This window comes from Arvicola amphibius, chromosome 12 (assembly GCF_903992535.2).
Source record: "Arvicola amphibius chromosome 12, mArvAmp1.2, whole genome shotgun sequence".
NCBI lineage: Eukaryota > Metazoa > Chordata > Mammalia > Rodentia > Cricetidae > Arvicola > Arvicola amphibius.
Window position 1 is genome coordinate 127,139,828 of NC_052058.2, and position 23,799 is coordinate 127,163,626.

Sequence of the window (23,799 nt, forward strand, 5' to 3'; positions counted from 1 at the left end):
TGATACAATCTCATTTCCACCCAGAGCAAAAGCAAGAGTGGCTATAGCGATGCCAAAGGCCCTGGAGACCCTGCCCACCCTGACTTTTCACTTCCTCTGCCGTGGTTCCCCTTCTCGTCCTACTCCAATCACAGACAAGAGTGGGTATAAAACTTTATTTCTGGGGCTGGAGATCTGGTTCAACTTTTAAGAGCAACTTCTGCTCTGCCACAGGACCTATGTTTAGTTCCCAGTCCCTACATCAGGTGGCTTCTAAGTACCTGCAACTCCAATTTCAGGAAGTCTAAAGCCTCACCAGGCACCTGCATGCTTGTGGTGCACATAAACCATGCAGACATTTACATATAAATAAATGCTAAAAAATCATTTGAGGTAGGCATCATGGCATACACCTATGATCCCAGTGGTCTGGGGCAGAGAGAAGGATCACAGCAGGTTCAATGCTAGCCTGGCCCACCTAGAGAGTTCCAAGCCGGTCAAGCTGCATAACAGGACCCTGACTTAAAAATAGTAATCATTTATTCCACGAAGAGGCTCTGCTGACCTAATCAGACCTTGAAGCCAATTCAGGACTTGAGTCTGTATATTTATGCATCACAGAAGACTTGGAGACAATTGTTCTTATTTGAACAAAACAACACTGTGCATTTAATCGAGCTGGTCATTGCAGAGCCTGCCCTATATACCATGCAGATGATGCCTTATTAAATCAGCTGTCTTTCCTTCAACCAAAAATAGACAGTCTCAAAAATTATGTTTATGCAATTTAGGAGTTTTAAACAATCACTGCTCAGATTGTCACTTCCAGGAATTTGATTAAAATTACTAGTTTACAGAAGTATGATTAAAGCAAAGTTTAAAGAGGAAGTAAGAACGTAGGTAGGTTTGTCTTTTGAATCCCACCTAACTCTCTCTCTCCCTTATGATATATACATATCATATGATATATATACATCACGTGGTGAGAGTGGGTGAGCAAGCCACGTTACTAATGCTGCTGAGGAAGGAAGACAATTGCATCCTGTTTACTTCATTCCTTCGTCTCTGGATGCATTTAAGATGCAGCATAGCCATCCTCGGTGACTGACGTCTACATCTGTGTTTGCTCGTGGCTTCGCTTGTCAAGCTAGAGTTTCATTAGCATCTATTTTCCATTTAACTTCCAAAGCATTAGATGCAGTTCTGTGATGGAGAGCCGCCGTGAGTCACTGAGCTCTTTTTGAAAGATTGAGCCTGTCTGCAGGAACACAGAGTGGGGGTCCTGGCTGAAGACAGATTTGTATGTGCTGAGAACCACTGTACCGTGAGGACAGTGGAAAGATAGAGCTGTGAGCGATGCCCCTCTCTCCTGCTGTGACTTAGCGGGCAAATACTTGGAACATCTGCATGGATGCTGTGCCCCAAAAATGGAGCTAGGAAACTTAAATACCATTCTTTTGAGTACAGGAGGCTTACAGGACGTAGGAGATTTCTTCTGATCCCCATTATCAATATCCCAACATTTGAGAGATTGAGAGATTTATTTTACTTTTTCACTATGTACGGGGCTGCATATACATTCAAGTGCCCATGGAGTCCAGAAGAAGGTACTGGATCCCCCAGAATTGTATTACAAATGGTTATGAACCTCCTAATATGGTTGCTGGAAGCAAAATAAACAGAGCTCGAGTCTTCGGGAAGCATAGCTAGTGCTCTTAAGAACATGGTCATCTGTCTTGCCCTAAGACACCGGCATTTTAAGACTAATATGCCTATACCGAAGGGGCAATACCAAGTAAGGGCTCTGTGCTTTGCTATAAGGAAGAACTAATGTAAATCATCATATTAAGCACAATAAGCCGGCCTCAGATTTTTGTCTTCCATGCAGAATCTAGATTAAAATGAAAGCAGACATGAAAGTAGAAGCAATAAGGAAGATGAAGACAAATGGTGACAGAGAAGAGAGGGGTCACAAGAGGCCAGGGGACAGAGGCAGTGAGACGATCCGTGTATGTTTCACTCAGTGTGTGAAAACATCACGGAGAAATCCACTCTTCCATACTGTAATCTAAAGCATTTACAAGGAAAAGTTTACTTGTCTAACAACCCATTCAATAGTTACTCTTTCAACAATACATTCAACGATAATAAAGTAATCCACAATCCAGGTCTGACTAGGGTTGATGACTTGATAGGAAAGAGAAGGTAGAAGACTCTCACGGAACAAGAACCTATGAAAAGGATGACTTCCTGTGTGGGTGTGGCTGTTCTCAAGCCAGTGGGCGGCTCCCTATGCAAACTCAGAGCTCTGAGTTTCTCTGGTTGAGAGTATTTCCTTCTACAAAGCTGCTGCCAGTCAGGGAAGTCTGGAATCTTGCTAAGAGTGAACATGGCGGTAGACACAGCCACTCGGGAGGCTGAGTTAGGAGGATAGATAGTCTGAGCCATGGGATCGAAAACCAGCCTGGCCGACTCAGTGAGTGTCCAACCCAACTCTGGCAGGGTTCTCTGGAGAATCGGGGGACTGGGAACCTGTACCCGTTAGTCTGCTTGTTTATGCTCATGAATATGCTTTGGTTTTACATTTACGGAGCATTGGGCTGCTATGTTCAGACTCATCAAGCATCAAGTATTCTTCGGCCTACACACGCCTCAGCAGTCAGGATAAACACTCTTCATTGTGTTAGCATCACTAACCCGAAAGACCAAACACAATCCGGAAGACACCTCCAAGATAAAGTCTATTTTATTAATGCATACAGTTGTAAACTACTGGGAAATTTCTTCTTGACAATGTAGAAATTGTGGAAATTTGCATCTGAAGTACTCAATGTCATATTTCACTGAATTTCACATTCATTCTGTAATGCAGAAAGACTCATATTAAAAAAATCTATTATGAAAACTGCTTTTAGAGTTGTTTGTTAAGGACAAATAGGATTATTTAACTACAATCTATCAGAAGGAAACACTAGGAGAAATTTCTTTAAATTAGAAAAATAAAGAGGAAGAAGTATATTATTAATTTTTCAAAAATTAGTTACCATCAGACAGCTCTGGATAATAAATTAACACAGAAGATAACTATCTAGAAAAGGACATAATAAGCAATGTTTTGTACAAAGTACATGGTTTGTGGTTTTCTTTCTTAACTATTTGCCTGATTTTACATTACTACACAAAAAGATGGGCTTCATTATGGTGTTCTCCCCTTCCCACTCTCCTCCCTGACCCTCTTCCTGCCTTAAGTCGCCTCTCCCTCTTAGGCTTTAAACCATATGTGGTTTGTTTTTGCCTAGATGGTCCAAGAATAATGCTTCTCATGCTTGAGTTCAGAGAACCCAATAGGTTCTAGAGTGTATGGCCATGGGTCCACCAGTCCTTAGTAGTGATTTTATATTTATATTCTTTTGAAAATCTATGGAACAAATCAAAATTTTCTATACATCTAGAACTAATGAATATGAACAGTGGGGTATGTCATTAGGTGACAGGTGGCTAACTGATCAGTTATATTATTTGGTCACAGATCTGACTGATTTGGTTACAAGTGCCACTATTTTTGTCTAAATCATTGGGCCTTGATAAGGGTAAAAAACAACACATAAGAAACAAAAGGATGACATGATTGACAGCTCTGTAGTGATGGAAAAGGAAAAATCTAGAAAACTGAACCTTTGCAGAATTATACTTGAGGCATGATAAACTTAATGACAGTAAGTTTCTGTAACCAGGACATGATCATATAGAAGATACTGGTTAAATTCACCAAGATATAGAGAATTAACAAGAGACAAAGAATCCAGCTAATTTTATAACCATTAGTTTGTGATATGTAAGTCAGAGCCACCAGGATAAGAAGCATAGCCTTGATTTTAAATACTGTATCTTAGAACATTGTTCAGATCATTTCCAGAAAGAATTTATAAGTCATTACAGGTTGTTGATTTTTTTAGAAGTCCTTAGAAGCCAGTGTGTACCTGGCTGAGAATTGAGAAGCACTATCTTCAAGGATCAATTAAAATGCTATTAATGCCGCTGAGTATGTTCAGTAATAAAGACAGATACAAAGTAAATATACAAAAATCAATACCACCCTTAAACACTGGCAATAAAAAGGCACAAAATATAATGGGGGGAAGGATAATTACCATATTAGCAGCACAGCAAAAGATAACCAGAAATAACATTAACTAGAAACACCCAAGAAAAGCATATGCTATACAGGAAGGGATTACAAAACCATCCAGAAACTCGAGAACACTGGGAGAAATGCAAGGGCATTTACGATAAAGGTAAGTAATGGCCAACAAGCTATTCTGAAAGTTAATTACACATTTAATTCAACTTCAATTAAAGTTCACATAAAATTACCGCTGGAATGTGACCATGAGGGTCTGGACTAGAGAAATGAACTGGTAAGAGCAGCCAAGAAAATTTAGCATAGGTGAGAAATGAATTGGTCCTTACTGGACAAAGAAGAATCAGGTTTCTCCAGGGATGTGGGCCCTGACAGATGGCCACTGCTCCAGCCGATGGCCCTATATCCATGGGAGCAGTACCGACTGGACTGGGGCAGGGTGCTTGTAAAAGCAGACATGGCATTGGAAGGAAGATGTGACTGAAGGAAGGACGGGAGGAGCTGGAGGCCACCGTGGAGGATTGTGATCAAAATGCATTGTATACATATACTAAATTCTCAAGTTTTTGAAAAGATGTATATTTTAAATAGACATTAGGGTTTAGAGAGACAGCTATATCATTTAAGAGCACTGGCTTCTACTCCAAAGGACATGGGTTCAATTTCCAGCACCCACTTTACAGCTTACAACCATCTTCAGCTCTAGACTCAGGGCATCTGGCAACCTCTTCCACTCTCTGTGAGCACCAGGTATGTATGTGGGCACACAGACATACATGCAGGCAAAACCCTAATATATGTAAAAATGAATAAAGTCGAGATTTAAAATATTTAGATATAGACTCAAATAAGTAAACCAAATGAGATCTTTCTAACAGAAAATTTAGAGAGTTTTGTGGGCTGTCTGAGAATGGGGGGTGATGAAGAAATCCACATCTTTTACCAAGTGTACGGACATATAAACTTCCCTGAGGAGCAGTTCCCATACATAGCTGCTGTACACCGACCAAGTTCAGGGAAGTACAGGACACTAGCTCCTCTGGACTCTTGGGTTATTCGCCTGCTCATCTATAATGCCGTTCCTTCAATCCACATTAACCACGAATGCCCTGATTCGCAGTCTAACCCTCACCGTGGAGCAGTTGTCTCACTTCCTGCCTGATACCCACACCACTGTCTTCTGATGCTATGGCTGGTTTTCACTGATCTTCTGCCACAGACCTTCTACCTCAGGAGGCCACCGATTCATTCACCTGCTATATGTCTTCTTAGTCAGTCTTCTGTCTTTGCATCCCTGTCTAATTGTTCTAACTGCGCTAGCAATCTGTTCCTGGTGTGCTTGTGCAAGTAAAACCCTAAACAATGTGAGATTCAACTGTCCATCCTTGACGACCTTCACTCAATCAACTCAAGGTTTCAAAAACAGAAGCTCTGTCAATGGGCATCAGGAAAGCAATGTTCTGCATTTGCTTTGGCTTATTTTGTTCATCTCTGGAAAGACCACTGACACCTCCTCCAACCTCCAGATTCCTACCTATGTCTACTCCCCAGCTCCCCAACTGGCCACTTCGCAAACTGCTGAGAAGACAGTCTGACTGTTGTAGATCATTCCTGTTTCCACCCCTCAATCAGCATACCGTCAGGACTCAACTTTAACATTTTATTAAAAACAAAAAGAGGGTCCATGCTCTAGTAAATGATGCTCACACCCATGTGGATATTGGGAAGCACTAATAGGACTCAGGGGGTGAGAGGCGAAGGACAAGAAGACAGAGGCCATAGCAAGGGGTGGATATGAATTAATAACAATAAATAAATGAACGACTGTCATTTATGAAATTGTTCATTACCAAAGAATAAATAAAATATAGAAAAATATCAGTCTATTCTCCTAAGAATACATGCTGATTTTACTTGTATATGTCAAGCCAGCTTCCCCTTGAAGACCCAGTCTCTCTTCCTGCATCATTAATATCTTTTGAATTTTTCTTATTTGCATATATACACACTCTCATCCTTCTCATTTAAAAAAAAACAATATAAACAAATTTCAATTCATCTTTCCATCCCTCTGCTATTACACTGTAAAGATATGTCTTTGTGTAAGGCATCTTCTGATTGGTCTAATAAAGGGCTAAATAGCCAATAGCTAAGTAGAGAGATAGGTGGGACACAGAGACAGGGCAGAGAGAGAAAACTTGAGATGAATCTAGGCGCACGAGAGACACCAGCCAGATGCAGAATGTGTTGGACACATAAAATGGGATAGAGGTAAAAGCCATGTGGAAGAATGCAGATTAATAAGAATATGAGTTAATTAAGTTATAAGAGCTAGTTAAAAACAAGCCTAAGCTCATGGCCAAGCTTTCATAATTAAGTCTCATGCCATTATTTGGGAGCTGGCTGGTGGAACAAAGAAAGACTTGTTAGATAGGGTTTCCCATGTTGGGAGCCAGATGTAACATTTAACCTAAATTGTGTTAGTATTAATGAAAACTCAGGTGGCAGAAATTGGAAGTCATAAATTGAGATTAAAAACATGATAGTTCCAAAGAACAGTGGAGGGATAATCAACTGACCGTGCTCTCCGTGTTTTCCTGATCCAAAAGCCTTGGAATTCCCCCTAAGGCCCTCCTTCTCTCTTCCTGTCCCTCTCAATCTGACTTCCTCAGTCCTCCAACATCTCTATGGCTAAATCCCGGTCAGCCATCGCTGACCCCATCCTTGATTCAAGGTGGCTTTTTGGCACAACAGAGTGCAGTGTGAACAACTCTCCTGCAATGTTATTACTATCATTTTTCTTTTTTCATTCAAAACTTGCAAGTAATTTCCCTCTACCATATTTCTAGGTGTTTTATCCCATTTCCTTAACTCCCCTTCTATATCTCTGCGAACATCACAATCACTAACAGTGGGCCTCTTTTCAGTTCAAAGATATATACATGCTACAAGTGTATTTAACTGTATTAAACCCTCTTTTCAACCCCTTCCAAGGCTTCTGCCTCCTCAGTTGAAGTTGAGGCACCTTTTAGCTCTTCGGGCACAATTTATGAGTTCGCTTTGTTGGCCTTTTCTTCACCCAGGCTCTAAACCTGAAGTTCCCTCAGGATTTGGTTTGAGTCAATACCATTTTCTTTGTTCCTATCTATCTATCTATCTATCTATCTATCTATCTATCTATCTATCTATCTATCTATCTATCTATCTTTCTATCCATTCTTTCTTTCCTCTCTTTCTCTTTCTCTTTCTCCCTCTCTCTCTCTCTCTCTCTCTCTCTCTCTCTCTCTCTCTGGCTTCTCTATGTAACAGTCCAAACTGTCCTGGAATTAGCTTTTATAGACAGGCTGGCCTCGATCTTGTGAAGATCTGCCTGTCTCTGCCTCCTGAGTGCTAGGATTAAGGGCGTGCACCACCACTATCTGGCTCTCAATACCATTTTCTTAAAGATCACAGCAATTTTTGCAATTGTAAATACTGTGCGTCTGCTGATAATGGGCAAGCCTCTATAATCTGTGTAGAACAGTCTCTTGTACTCTTACATTCCAGGCTCCTATTAGTCACTTCCACTTGAATACTCTCAGGACCTCAAAGGATGGACCAAAACAGAAGCCTGTCTTCCTCTCTCAATGCCATTGAGCACAGTTATGAAACCAGGCACTTTGGATTAATCCATGATTCTTCTTTTACACCCTTCTAATCAGTCCATCAGGAGGGCTACTCAGTTGCTGTTCTCAGATAGATCCATTTCTCTCCAGTTTCACTGCTACAGCTTGCTCTGTCTCTCTGAATCTGTCTCTCTGTCTCTGTCTATCTGTCTGTCTCTGTCTCTGTTGTTCTCTGTCTATCTCTGTCTGTATCTGTCTCTCTGTCTCTTTCTCTGACTCTGTCTCTCTGTCTGTCTCTGTTTCTGTCTGTCTCTGTCTATCTCCGTCTATCTCTGTCTCTCTGTCTGTCTCTGTCTTTCTATCTATCTATCTCTGTCTGTCTCTGTTTCTCTGTCTGTCTCTTCATCTGTCTCTGTCTGTCTTTGTCTGTCTGACCCTCTCTCTCATTATCTTTGGAGTCTCAGCTTCCTGCTCCTCCCCTCAACCTATTCTTCACAAAGCACTGATCCCATTCTGTAAGAACACAGACCACATTCACCTCTCTGCTTAGACTTTTTAATATCAAAGCTTTAACACACATTAACATAAGCCCCAGGCTCTTCACGATGTATATCCTGTCTCTCCCTCTACTCCGTGGTAGCCTTGTTATACCATTTCTAAGAAAAATAATATCCTCCAGAACACATTATGCTTCTCCAACCTTAGAATCTTTTTCTCTAAAATGTATTCAGATCTGTGTCTATTTTATTTCCTGATTGTATCACATAATATCCACCCGCCACACCAGAATACAACCTTCAGAGTTTTTCCAGATCTGTCCCTTCTTCTTGCTGTTCATAATAAATATAGGCATTTCAATGAAGTGAAGCAGCACAGAGCAGATTCTCTTCCACTCAGCCACTGCCATGGTGATAAAGCAAACACTGTGAAATTCGGCTCCCAACAGCATTGGAACGCATGGCTTAGAATACATTTCAGGAGCATCTCTCTGAACTCCCATTCCCCTCTCTGCAGATGTTTTGGGGCTTAGTCACCTGAAAGCCCTCAGGCCAGGATGAAAAAGGACTGGCTACCACTGGCTTGGGAAGCAAGTCAGCTCCAGTGAGGAGGCCACTGTCACCAGAGTGAGTTTCTTCCTCAGGTTCATGGTGCAGGGACAACCACTGACCTCACTGTGTCTAGAGCCTTCCTTGCGGCCTAGGCTACAGTCTGTACAGACTACCACACTTATTGACTGTTTGAAGGAGTTGCTTAGCTATAATCCAATCTCTAGGATCCCTTTGGTAATTAGTTCTGTAACCCTCTTCCTGCTCCCTCCGAGTCCCCAGGTTCTCTGCAATGGCCTTGATTGAAAGAAAGCACTGCAATGTGGTTCAAGACCTGCAAAACAGAGTTGTGACACCAGGAATGTACAGTCTTTGCCAGGGTAAGAATTCTATATAGCACAACACGTTTTGACAACGGTGTCAACTTTCAATGACATCTTGGATAATTTTGATAAATCCTTTATAGCTAAATACCAACTCTGTATTTTTGCTTCCTGTTTACAATGTGTTGTGCCAAGCGAGGACTTTTTTTTTTAACCTTTGCTAACAAATGAGAAAAGAGGTAGACTTGATTCATCATGATGTATTCAGGCCAACAGACCACAAAGTGATATTTTGAACCTGCTTTTCCAAAAAGAATGTCTGGTGGTTCAAACAGAGCAAGAGGGGTAAATGAGTCATCATACCTCACAGTGGGCTTGCTTGCCTGCTCCTAAAACCTCATCATAGCATCCCAGCTTCACGCACATTGCCACACTGATTTAATTTCAACTAAACACTATCTTTGGGCATGTTAAATCAATGTAGTTAAATTAAGTCTACTGGCTTACAGATGAGTTTATCCTTCTCGAGTAAATCAACTTCTGTAGTTCTATATGATCTATATTTATTAGGAATATATAGCTGACTTTATGATTGTATGTATTTAACATCTGTTAGAAAAAAAGGCAATTAAATCAAAGTCTGTATTTTCTTGTACTTTTATTCCCGTTTAAAAGCTAGAGAATATTGGGATCCAAGGAGGTGGTTCCATCAGTACAGTGATTGCTGCATATGATGAGGACCTGAGCTTAGATGCCAAGGACCCACGCAAAAAGCCAGGCATGGCAACAAATGCTTGTACTCTCAGCACCGAGGAGACAAAGACAAGAAGATCCCTGGGCTCACAACCAGTCAGCATATCTGAACTGCTGAGCTCCGGGCTCATTGAGAAACCTTATCTCAAAAAAGAAGGTGGGAAATAATAAAGGAAGACACTTGACATTGACCTGTGGCCTCCACCCCCCACCACACATACACACATAAATAATGCATATGCATGCAATAATATATCAAAAATAAAATAAAACATTTCGACTACCATCGAGTATAAAGAGATGGGGTTTACACTGAGCCCACAGCTCAGCTCTGCCGTGTCAGTTGTGTGATCTTAGGGACCTACACATACATCTTCTTTAACACAGCTTCTCTGGGGTGGTGAAGAGAATTCTGGAAAGCGACAAGGTGAACATTACTAACCCTTCAGCCTATAGTTCATCATCCCATAATACATTGAGAGATAAACTCAGTTTCTTTCCACTTGACTGTCTTATACATCATAAAATGCAGTGCCACCAAGTGCTCACCAGTGATATTTTCATGGTTCACCTCGATAATGAACACAATTATATTGAGATGTAAGTATCTATCAAACACAGAGTGGGTCTGTGAAGGTGTTCCCAGAGATGGTGGACAGAGCATGAAAGTCCATCTCGAATGGGGACAGTGCCATCCTATAGGCAGGACTTGGATAGAATAAAAGAAGAAAATGGGAAATCCAAAGATGGATCCAGTGCTCACTCCCCGATCTGTGTGTGTTTCCAACCTACCACCAGGTGTATGGAGAGGGGAGAGGTCTCCACAGCCACATATCAATGTCGACATGAATTGCTGTCCAAGTGCTTAGGGCCAATCAACCAGTAGCAAAAACAGATCCTCCATCCTTTTGAAATGTTTAATGCGATATTTCATGGCAATGGTGTAAAATAAATGCAACCTATACCTCTATACTAATTCTAGCTCTTCATAGTTGCATCACCTTGAGAAATGGTTTGTTCAGTCCAAACAACCATGTCAGGGAAGGTCATTAAAGCAGAAGTGGCCCAACCTGGTGGGTGTGGAAACCTAGCTTTAAATTCGTCTCTGTGTGATCACTCAGGCTGTGATCAGTAGACAAGCTCAGAGTTGACTGCACATCTCCTTTATTCATGTAGCGTTCTCTGTCCGAGTTATGATCAAAAGATTCATTCTCGAGATTTCCCCAGCGAAGTCTTAGAACACAGCTTCCTATCAAGCTTGAGAAAGAACCAACTTCATAAATAATGTACAGAAGGTATTGGTGAAAGAGAAAACTGAGGGAAGAAAGGATTGCGAAGGATGGAGAGCAATAACAAGGTTAAAGCAAGGCCACCACTGCGGGTCTTCTATGTCTTCATCTCCCCCCCCCCCCGCCTCCCTCTCTCCATTCTCTCTCTTCCCCTCCCTCCCTCCCCCCTCTCTCTCATCTCCTTTCCTCTCTCCCCCTCTTTCTCTTAGCATTGCTCCTTATAATTGCACCCCTCTAAAAAAAATCTTTAAATCTATTACTAATTCATGCTAGGAAGAGAATGTGTAATAGCTTTATAAATTATAGCAGCTCAGAGTACAATTATTTTTTCTAATGACCCAAGATATAAGCAATAATCAAATTAAGCGCCATGAAAACACAGGTGCAGCTGAATGCCCAGTGATACTGGGAGAGTTAGTCATACTCATATTTTCATAAAAGATTGCAACAAGGGCCAAAACAGTTCAAAAGCTACTGCTACTGCTAGAGAAATTCTTTCCATGGGCTTTAAAAAACCAGTATACAGCTGCTTCAAAACACCAAAATCAGAGCTACCTTGTGACCCAGTCCCGCTTCTGGTAGCTCCCTGAAGGATGGTAAGTTGCCATACCACAGAGATGGCTGCATATCCATAGTCGTTACTGCACTGCTCACAATACCCAGCAGGATGAGCATGGGTGTCTGCCAATAAATGACTGGGTAAAGAAAATCTGTTATACAAACAATGACATTTTCAAAAGAGGCTTTATCCTGATTATGGGGGTGTGCGCACATGCACGTGGCTGCCCACAGACCCAGAGGAGGAAGCTGGATTGTGCTGGACCTGGATCAACTAGTGCTCTTACTCATACGACAAAGCCTCCTCCCCTGTGGCTCAGGCATGGTGGTACATCAGGCTCACACGTTACAGTCCTGCATGTCTTCATGGACACAATGAAGACTAGGCGAGGTGACAGCGCATGTGTTAACAGATTTCATCAGAAATCATAGCACTGTGCATTGTGAAACTGTTCCATTGAAAGAGTCATTGAGCAGAGGCACCTTTTCCCCTTTAGAGGTCTCATAGAAAACTTCTTTGGAGACCAAGTATACATGTGCCTATGAAGAAAATGCAGGGTTTTCCTCTTCCAGAACTTTCTTTTTCTTATGAACACAGTGCCCTCTGGTCACCTCTAACCTAGTGTCTATTTCCTTATGTATCACCTCAGCTCTTTCTCACTTCCTTCATCCTTTGATCCGCCCTTGTCCTCTGGCCCTGAGTTATTCCAGGTGGTGAATCTGAGTGCTTTCTGTTAGGATCCACAAGACAAGGAGCTGACACCAAAAGCAAACCAGCTCATGACTTCATTCATGGAGCAAAACCTTTTCATGAAAACAGTGCAAACATGAAGCCACCTGCACTAACACACTTTGTGATACTGTTGATCTAAATTCCAGAGAAAGCAGAATTTGTTATTAAAACCTAGACACAGCATGTGAAGAGCCACATTTGTGCACAGACCACCTTTATCTCCGTGTGCCCATACATGATAAATGTAACAGGGAAATGTAAGTAGCCTTTACAGAACAAAGAGAAGTAATGAACACACACCAGTAGGAAGTGACATTTGACTTGAAGGTGGGTGAAGTCAACCAGAAAAGATCTGGCAAAGAAACCTCAGAAGGGAAACAGCTAGTACAAAGGAATGATTGCATGAGCGGCATTGGAGGGGGTCTACATCATTAACCTAGATATCCTAACCTCAGCCCATGGCGGGGTGCCAAGGAAGATGTGACATGTTTAAGATCAACTATGAGAATGAGTCTGTGGCATGTAGAGATGGACAGAACACACAGTCACAGGTAAGAGCTAGCATCACAGACATCCCAGAAGGCACAAAACTGATATCAGAGTCAGTCACGGGGGAGCCCTGGCTCTTGGATTGAATGGGACTGAGTCAGCAGATGAATTTCTAGAGGCCTGTATTATTATAGGCTAGGATAAAGAAGAGCTAATGTTTGGCCTCCCTACCTCCCAATGCTTAACATTCCCATACAGAGTCCCACAGGCATCATCCCACCAAACAGATTCATCCTAACTTGTGATCAACATCTAACCATACAAAGGATGCTACTGAAACCCTTCCAAGATTACCTCCAGTTCAGCTTTTCCATTTCTGTCCTCTCTAGGCTAGAAAACTGGGTGAGCCAAATACTGCATCATTCTTGGCAATCACTGGATGGACACAGGACACAAGATATTCTACTGAGACAGGAGAGGTTGTCTCTGTGCACACTGCAGGAAATACATTTTCACTTCTGGCTAAAGGGACAATATTGCTACAGCTTTTTCATCCCCTCTCAGCTTGATGAGATGCCTAGAATCCCAAAAGCCACATTGCAAACTGGAGACAAGGTTGGACATTAAAGCAAGCTTGGTCAAGATGGCAAAAGAACAAACAGAACTACATGGATCCTTGACATCACTGAACTACCATCCTGACATTTTCCACTGTGAGCGGCAAAGAAGGAAACAGAGACTGTAACAGAAGGGGACTTAAACATTCACCTAGACCATCTTCCCTGTGATTCCATAATCTAATGCACGGAGCGTCAGAGCATGTTTCAGAAATGAAATGAGCTGGCTCAAAAGCAGACATGGGTATCTGGGCTCAGTCTTAGCCATACTGATTATTCATTATGAGAATTTAAGCAAGTTTCTGAATTTCTCTGCATTCATGTCAACTGACAATGGGGATTGTCGTGGGACCCAGGAGGGAGCTAGTTGTTATTGGGGGAGATCATGAATATGGTTAAAAATTTGATATAACTGGACAAATCCATCTTGAAGAAATCTGTCTCTCTACAAAATGCATTTACACCAACACTTGCTCTGACAACCTAATAAACTTATAAGAAAATGCACCCAGAATATAATTCCTGGATAGGTAAGGCTGGCACTTAGAGTGTTGTATGGAAGAAAGTCAAGAGAGTCAGAAAATGAACTACTCCTACTGACCCTTTGTACCCCACATGCAGCCTCCTGAACTGTCTTTCCAGTACATTCTACCTCTGGTCTTCCCCTTTTTTTGTATTATATGATTAATTTTCCTATATTGGCACCTAGTTCACATATACACTTTAAAATAGAGAAGAATAAATATATATATATATATATATATATTGACTAGTTATCATCAACAGACTCATCAAACCAAGATTACCTTTCAAAAAGCAAATAAACCATCGAAAGCACTTACAACCTACAGCTCCGCAGGCTAAATCTCATTATGATCTTCCAGCATTCTCATACGGATGCAGGAAGGTAATTTGACCTTCACAGCATGGACTTGTGGCTCCCACATCAATAATTCTGTGTGCTGTGATGCAGTCGGAAAAAAAATGGATACTCAATGGCTGCTTGTTTATAGTTAGGGCTTAACATACCTGGCTTATGAGGAAAGTAGCGTTCAGCTGCCAATACAAAGCACCTTGTCTCATCTGTTTTATTCATAGACTTAATGGCCCATGAAAGGGACTTATTTACAATCCCGTTCTGTTATTTAACTGCTAACAAACCCCTCTCTTTGTGGCCAGCAAGAATGTATTCCAATGCCTGTCCACTACCAAGAAATTATTTAGTCAGCAAGAACTGGCGACACTTCCATTCCCAGCAAAAGGCCTGATTAAGGGAACTGCCAGTGACAACTGCTCAGTCAGATTGGATCCAGCAGAATAAGCTCTCCTCTGATGGCTCTCTGACCCTGCACGAATAGAGAGGAGACTTGACCAAAGAGCAGAGGGGCGGGGCTGAAGACCAGGGATCAACATGGTCATCATCTGAAATGAACACCTTGGAGCTATTTAAGACTTGGAATTAACTGTTGGCAAAAGCGATAAATGGCCCAGATTTTCCCCAAAATGCGAAAGAAAATTCTTACATAAACTTGATACATTTAAGGGACTGGGCATCCATTAGAGGAACCGTGGTTTCACCGCCACCTTCACACCGGAAAGGACAGGTAGATGAGGGAAGGAAGATGTCTCGTGTGTGTGTTTATATATACATATGAGACACATATGCGTATGTACACATAAGACAATTTACATGCCCATAGGCCTAAATTGACATTTTCAGAACTATTTGTGTATTGTGAGATAATACGAATAGACTGCTCATTCCCAAGAACACGTAAAGAAGTCAAACTAAATATTTCTTAAAATTGGCTGCCCAGTGTTGTCCACAAGATACAGGTGGCTAAATGTTCATTTTAATTCCTGGATATGAAAGGAAGCAGAAACCTCACCTCCTCACTGCAGCCACATTTAATTATGGCATCTCCCAGATGACACCATTTCATTGTGCAGACATTCTACACAATGTAGACATGCTTATAGAACGGTGCTAGTCTGCAGAAACACACCCCTCATCTGGGCTTCCTAGGCTCCCTCTTAATAGCTGCTGCTGAAAGCAAGCTCACATTTAAAGCATAAACAAGGTCAAAGGTCACCACAAATGAGATGAAACAAGACCGGCGCACTGATTATACCAGCTAACATGCCGGCATGGATGCGGAAGCTTTGCAAGGCCCTAAGCCCCACTCCTAGATGAAGATGAATACAGCCATTTAATGGCTGTTGAGAGAGAAATAGTCTTCCCCAGGATGAAGCGCCCAATAGTTTAGCCAATGCCAATCCCAAGCAAACAGCCCCAAAGACATACACTTATGAATAACTAAAGAGACTCAGCAAGTGACTCAGCAAGTCTCTCTCTCTCTCTCTCTCTCTCTCTTCCTCCCTCCCTCCCTCCCTCCCTCTCTCTCTGTGCGTGTGTGTGCACGCACGTGTGTGTGTGTGTGTGTGTGTGTGTATGTGTGTGTGTGTGTTTATAAAACAATGATAATTCTAAAAAGAGGCTTGGAGAGGATTTGAGAGGTATTGAAAAGACAGCGGAGCAGCGGAGGGGGGTGAAAAGGGGAAAGGGAACATTAGTAATTATGTAAATACAGGATTTATATATGAAATTATCTAAGAAAAGTTTTTAAAAAGCCAAACAATAAACATATTCAAAAAAAGAGTAACAGACTGGGAAACGACCAGTAATGTTAGATATTATATATTATCCAATACGTATTAGAAGGAACACGTTTTAACTGTTTTTAAAAATCAAACATGAGGCCACGCAGTGGTGGCTCATGCCTTTAATCCCTGCACTCGGGAGGCAGAGGCAGGTGAATCTCCGGGAGTTCGAGGACAGCCTGGTCTACAGAGAGAGTTCCAGGACAGGCTCCAATGCTAGAGAGAAACCCTGTCACAAAACAAAAACAAAAACAAAAACAAAACAAAACAATCAAGCAGGAACAAAGGAAAGAGATACCATCAGAAAAGATCAGACAAACTTCAAACAGCAAATAACACAGCTGCTTGAAACATGCATTCATATCGTCATTAAAACTACAAATTCAGTAACTAGATGAATACGTCCTTCAGGAACCAGTATCCGAGAACTTCCAAGGGCACAGCACAGGAGGTGGACGGCATGAAAACAATGTTGCCATGGTTTTAGAGTGAAGTGCACTCTCAGGCCCATGTGTCTAAACACTTGGTCCCCAACTGTCGGTGCTGTTTGAAGGGGTTGTGGAACCTTTATGAGGTGGAGCCTCATTGGGGGCAGAGGGTCACTGAAGACCAACCTTGAGGTTATGGAGCCCAGCCCTATTGGCTTCATGACACCTCACCTTCATGCCACCACATTTCCCTTTCTGTGGTCTACTGTATCCCTTCACACTGTGTGCCAAATAAACCCTTCTCCTTTAAGTTGCTTCATGTCACGTATCTGTCTGGTCCAGTCAGGTAACTAATGCAGCAGTCCAGACTGAGGGAAGGCAGATTTTGAAACTCTAACTGGAGTTATAAGACTAGACAAATAGAGAATGTGGGTAAGACACAATAATTGGAAAGGGATGGCTGAAAATTCCAGATCTTATGAGAGCTACCAAGCCTGAAATTCAGCAAGGAGGCTGACTCTGAAGAAATCCACTCAGATAAAGCATAACAGGAATGCACATCACCCAAAAGCAAAGAAAGTAGAGTGAGCCGAATGAAAGGAACCTTCCTAGAAGAAACATGGACAGATTCCAGCCCAGATCCTTCTACACTGGCAGACAGCAGGGGGCTAGTGCCTGAAGCTGCTGACAGGGGACTGGGTGCATCTTTCCATGACGGACCTATTTAGCGTGAGGGTTTTAGCATTTAAAAGACCTTGAGTACAATCTGAAGGACTCACAAAATTCCACAAGACGACGATTCTCAACTAAGAATTAAATACTAACGTAAATGGTTATTTGGGAGTAAAAGTGAAGAAGTCATTTCCAGATCAACTGAAAACAATGTGTCTACAAGGAAAGTGCGACAGACTGCAAGCTCTCAGACCCTTCCTCATGTGACGCACTTCCTCAACAAGGCTGCGCCTCCTGAAGGTGCAGAACAGTGCCCACCAGCTGGAAATGAGGGTTCAAACACTCGACGACAGGAAAGCCATTGCTCATTCAAACGACCACATACAGAGACCAGGGACACCAGGCACAAAAGAGAGAAAGCAGAGTCAGACTGGAATGGGCTTTTTAAACCAATGAGAAATAAGACAAAAGATGGAGATGGAATAATAAACAAGAAAGACATGGAGACAGTGGTTAAGAGCACTGGCTACTCTTCTAGAGGACCCAAGCTCAACCCCAGCACCCATGTGGTAACTCACGATCGTCTGTATCGCTAGTTCCAGGGGACTCTACACCCTCTTTTGGTCTCCATGGCACCAAGCATGTATGTGGTACGCTGATATATATGCAGATAAGCACCCATATATAACAGAAAGAGAGAAAGGAAATGTGGTATTCATACACAGTAACGTTTTATTCAGTTGTAAAGGACAATGAAGTCATACCATCTGCAGGAGAACAAATAGAGCTGGAGACCATCACGCTGAGAAAACAAACCATGCTCAGAATGATAGATATCGCATCCTTTATGGAGGGTTTAGATTTAAGTGTGTGTGCCTATGTGTGTCTGTGTGTACATATGTATGTATTTAGAGGCCACAAAAATGGAGAGTGTACTGTTAAAAAGGAAGAAGAAACCTAGAGAGAGAGGGGAGATATAGCGGACTTGGAAGCAGAAGAGGGGGAGGAAGGGAAACAAACAAAGAAGGAAACAGAAGAAGGCAGTGGAGAAGAAGAACGAATAAATGCAAAATATAGTATCTTTGTATGAAAATGCCATAGAGGAACCCAATGCTTTCATATGCTAACTTTAAAAGTACTTTTAAAGCGCATTTTGTTTGAATGTAGATGCTGATATAACCACCAAGAGGGATGATGGACAAGATGCATAATTAAAGCCTAGAAAGAAATACTCCAGATATTGTTACTTGTCAAACCTCTGGCTGAGTTGAAATGACTGAGTTTTACTTTTTCCTCCAAACAAACAAATATTGCTATTATCATTGGAATAAACCAAAATGAGCCGCTGGTTTCAAGAGCTCCTGCCTTTCCGAGACCACCAGAAGCTTTGACCTCTGTCCCCTACTTGGGCCAAGTAAGTAAGATAAATATCCTGAAGACAATGATCCAAAATGTGACGTGGTGACGCATGCCTGAAATCTCAGAACGGGGAAGTGGGATCAGGGGTTCCAGGCCAGGCTGGGTGAATTAGGCAAATCTGTCCAATGAGACCTTGTCTCAAAAACAAAAAAAAAAGCAAAAGATGAAAATAAGGGTTTTTTTTAAATGAACTGCGTGAGTCCATGCCACCGCCATTACCACAGAGTCACCACTAAATCAATAGGACAGCCTCAGATACATAGGGCAGGACTCCAATTCCTTGAGTTTTCGCTCAAAGGAGGCAGCCCAGTCCTGGCATTTCATCTGTAACAGTTGTCTGCGCAAACAAAAGGTCAAATGCTTCCTCAGGCAGTGCAAACCACCCAACCACAGAGATGCAGCCCATCCAAACCTCCAGGTCATCCACAGCTCCCTGGCCCGACAACCGGAGCAGTGACAGCTTCCCCACACCAGACGCCCTTTCTCCGAGACTCTTCTGCTGACCCCTAAAGAAATCCCTAATGGGATTTTAAAGTTCACTTCACTCGCTAACATCTAGCAGACAGGGTACCACTTTCTCAGTGTGTGCTCCCATCGTCTAATACATCCTGATGAGCCCCATCACTTCATTTACTTTGGAACTGGCACCCTCTCAAGCACCTATTCAGCAGGTCACTCCAGAAAGTCTTGCTGAGCCGTGTGGAAATTTCAAGATCTTCAATCTTATTTTCAGTTATAATGAGCCTGCCATCAAAATAAAAGTGCTTAATGGTTTTTCCATTTCCTTTCTGTTAGAGAAATGGATGGGATGGAGAGGGAGAGCGGAACGAATACAGAAGGCGATTCTTGCTATAATTTGAAGCAGATACTCTTTCGTACTTTTTATCCAACCCCTCTCTCCCATCTTATTGTGCTTCCTCTACAAACCATGAGCCGGAATCCAGATCACTTCAAGAAAGAAAATAAGTAAGTTTGGACCTCAGAAAGTCAAGTTAACATCATTGAAACAGTAGATGTATCAGAGACTGTCCCTGGAGGCCATGATGCTAGGGCAGGGACTCAAAGCTCTGTGATGTTTCCAGATGCCTTTGAGTATCCACAGGGAGAGCAGTGGTGGAGGAGGATGGGGAACAGAGGGAGGGAGAGGAGAAGGGGGACAGGAAGAGAGATAGAAGAGGAGGAGATATCAAAATCAGGGAGGAGGGAGAAGTGGAGGGGTGGAAAGGAGGGGTAAGGAGAGGGGAGGTGGATGGGGAGGAAGGAAAGGGGATGGACAGGATGGGGCAGGAAGGGAGAAGGGGAGAAGAGAGCAGGGAAGGGAGAAAGGCACGTGGAGAGGAGAAGTGGTAGATCTGGGAGGGGGAGGGGTGACAACGGTGACGCTGGGGGTGGTGGAGGTGGCTGGCGGAGACAGCTGTAAGGTGGAGTGTGAGCATATCACCAACCTGGGACTCAAATGTCAAAGTGACCAAAGAGGTATAAATCAAAGAGAGGTGGAGTAGACTTTGTGAAGCTTAAATTCACCCTGTATGTGTGAAGTTTCAAGGAATCTTAATTTTCTCATCAGCAGAGGGCAAAACCCTGGCCTTCCTCTCCGGTGAGGATGGTGAGGGCTAAGAAAACCAGTGAGTCTCCACCACCTCAACATGGTGCTTACAGACAGCCAGGCCTCTGACTGTAACCTTTCTATTCTCAGACAGCTTGGAAATCTGCGCCCTTCTGTACCTGGTATAAGAAATGTTAAAGCCCTCACTTACAAGTCAGGACAGAGAACGAGAAGGGAGCATGAAGTGCTGCGGGTGACTGCCATTGATCTAGTGGTGACATGGCATGGGAGGGGCTGAGTTCCACCAACCCACGAGAGAGGGAGAATAGAACCAAGGCATGCAAACGTCCCTGGGAATCTCTTAAACAAAAAGTAAAAAGCCTGAGAACATTTTAGGTTAAGGGAAATAGAAGTAATTCAGTTAGTTTTATTTTAAAATAGTTCACCGGAGACACACGGTTTCTCACGACACACTGCAACCAAAGCAAAATGAAATGTTATGCATGTTGGCCAAATAGAGCAATAACAGTGTCAGCGTGGATAAACACAAGTCAACGGAGAACAGGAAAGAAGGTGGCTAAGGAGATACCGGATGGGAAAGTATAGGGAGGGTAGGTAGCTAGAGTAGAACCAAACTGGGCCAGTTTCGGCAGACTGGCGAGAAGGTGCATGGCTTAAGCAAGCACTTTGTGAACCCCAGGTTTTTACTCTATCAGTGAGACCTACCTGCATTTAGTGTCCTCTGAAATGGCAATATCAGTGACATCTTTTGTGTGGAATCATTTATTTAAAGACCATGTGTTTCTCAAATGTTTTCTTGCTCAGAATTGGCCAAATTTCTCTGGCCCAAATGCATTCAGCCTACAGGAAGAACTGACTCTCTAAGCACAGAGGCCAGGGAGGGTTGAAAGGAGTAGCTCTCAACCCTGGGGGCATACTAGAATTGCAGCAGGAAGGCTTGAAACACAGGACTGATGGGCACCGCTGCATACCTGCAGTAGCTATCAGCATCCTGAAATGCATCTTGTTCAACATTAAAACCAAGCAGAGAGTGGGGCGGGTTAGGAATTGGAAGCTGTGAGAAAATTCTCTTTAAAAGTCTCAGCTCTCTGCCCTCAAAAACCCCTGACCTTGAGAGGCGGCTGCCGCTGAGTGAACCGACTCTGAGAGAGGCAGAACAGGTCGGTGCACACTGCTACCGACACCCCGAGAAGAGAGGCACGTAGTTCCACATGGATGCTGGATTCCGAGACAGTGGTGTTTAGGATACTTCCTACAGCCACACCACATGTCCACTCCTGTCAGCTTGGACATTTGTTTCTCTACCTCATTCATGGTTTGCAGCGTGTCACCAGCTGCTGACAGCAGAGGCTTTGTTTACCTTCCATAATGGTCACTAGGGCATCATGAGACGCAATCGCGATGGTTCTTTGCTTAGCGGGAGCTTGCAAGCTAGGTAGGAAACCAGAAGAACACGGGAAACAACTAATACATGCTTTCTCAGAGTAACAGGAGCATTCTTCTGAGGTTTCAAAAGAAGCTGTCTGCTAAGTCTGGCTGCAGTTTTGATTTTCAGATTAATACCTTAGAGATACTAAATGAGGGGTTAGAGAAGTGGCCTAGCAGTCAGGGGCAACTGCTGCTGGTCAGGAGGTCCACACTTAAGAGCCTAGCACCCACATCACCTGGACTGCAATCCCATGTAATTCCTGCTCTAGGGGATCTGACGCCCCCTTCTGGCCCCTGTAGGTGCTGTATAAACATGAAATCCGTATACAAAGACATTTTGAGAACTAAAACAATGTATTTTCTCTTTCCCTTCAAATAAACTTTGATTCTGAGCCTTCTCCCAGCCTGCTCCTTTAATGCTCACTGGGTCAGAAATATGTGCCTAGTTACCCTTCAAAGAACACCGGGAAAGGCACATTATAATCCGCCAGAGGAAATGGAAGAGAAAATCACATGCGTTGGGGGTAGGGTGACAGGAGTCTAGACTGAACACAAATGCCAGAAAAACGCCATTATTTAGAGCATGGGTTTTTGAGATTTATAAAGAATCATGTCTATACTTAGCTGCGTAACCTTGAATAAGGCACTTAATCTCCACAAGCTCAGGTCTCTCGTCTGTAAAACACATGCAATAAGATTGTTTAAAGAATTATGGTGACCCTTTTACAATGTAATAATAAATGCAAAATGCTCAGCATGATGGTTTATGCCAAGCGAAGCCACCATGCATTCAATCAATAGAGATTTAACTACTGCACAGAATATATGAAGTACTGGTCTGGAGTTGAGACAATGAACACAGAAGGTAAAAGTTCCGGCCTTCCTATAGGTGACCATTACATCAGCGTGACAGCAAACTGTGAATTTCGATAGTGATGGTTACAATGGAGGATATAAAAGCAAAGAAGGAGAGGCAGGAAGTCGGAAGGATGTGCAAGCTTAAACAGAGTCATCGGAAAGACTGTCCTGATAGTTGACTTGTGAGTAAAAACTAAAGACAGAAGGCAATGAGCCATCCAGAAGACAAAGTCACTGCCAAGGCCCAGAGAGATGGCTTGCCTGGTGTGTTTGCAAATCAGTAAGGAGGAAGGCAGTCTGTCATGAGCAGAAAGAGCCCTGGGAATCTAAGGCTAGGTACAGGGAAGTGAGGAAGAGGTGGGATCGGAGGAAGGATGGGGCTGGACTGGGTAGGAGCTTCAGGATTTGCTTCTGCAGAGTGGCCTGGGTGTGCTGTGTTTTATACTTTCATGTGGTGATTATCATTTCATGTAGTACAGTGATGGGAGCGTGGAGAGGCAGACACAGGGACAGGACCACTAAGAAGTCACTTCACAGAGCAAGCTAAGAGCTGTACTGAAAACTGGTCGGATCAATTCCAGATCATTTTGAAGACTGGGGAATTACAACATGAAGAAAGAGAATCAGAAATGGCTCCAGGTTTTTAGCTAAGCAATTGAAACGATTCCCTTTAACTGTGGGAAAGCTGAAAGAAAAGCAGGTTAGAGAATACAGGGTGAGGAGTAGCTTGAACTCCATTTGGGATGGGATCTGCTTTACATGTTTTTAAATACCAAGTGCAGATATAAAGTGACCAATAGAATTCATGAATTCTAGGTGCGAAGGTCAGGTCTAGACTTATAAACATGAGTATCATATGTCTACAGACACTATTTAGTATCAGAACATAGTATGAGGTCATCAAAAGAACTATAAACAGAAAGAAAAGACCACGAGGAAAGCTCTGGACTCTTCAAACTTTACATCTCAAGGAAGTGAGGAGGAAGGGACAAGTGATACTGAGAAGAATTATTCAAGGAAGAAATACACAAAGGAGAGGGGAGAGGGAGAGAGAGGTTGAGGGAAGGAAAGAACAAGGGAAAAAACGCATGGTTATGATGAATAGGTAGAAAAACAGATGATAGACTAGATATATACACAAGAATAAATAAGAGCTAAGTAGAAAGGTGTACATATGTAAATGATAGTTATAGAGATAGATGGATATATAGATGATAAATAGACAGCTAGATG

The 23,799-nt window shown here is 42.7% G+C and overlaps 1 protein-coding gene across 1 annotated transcript in view; it reads right to left on the reverse strand.

Moving 5' to 3' along the window:
* The window catches only part of Nell1 (neural EGFL like 1), an 834,960-nt gene that overhangs the window by 459,967 nt on the left and 351,194 nt on the right, over window positions 1-23,799 (reverse strand).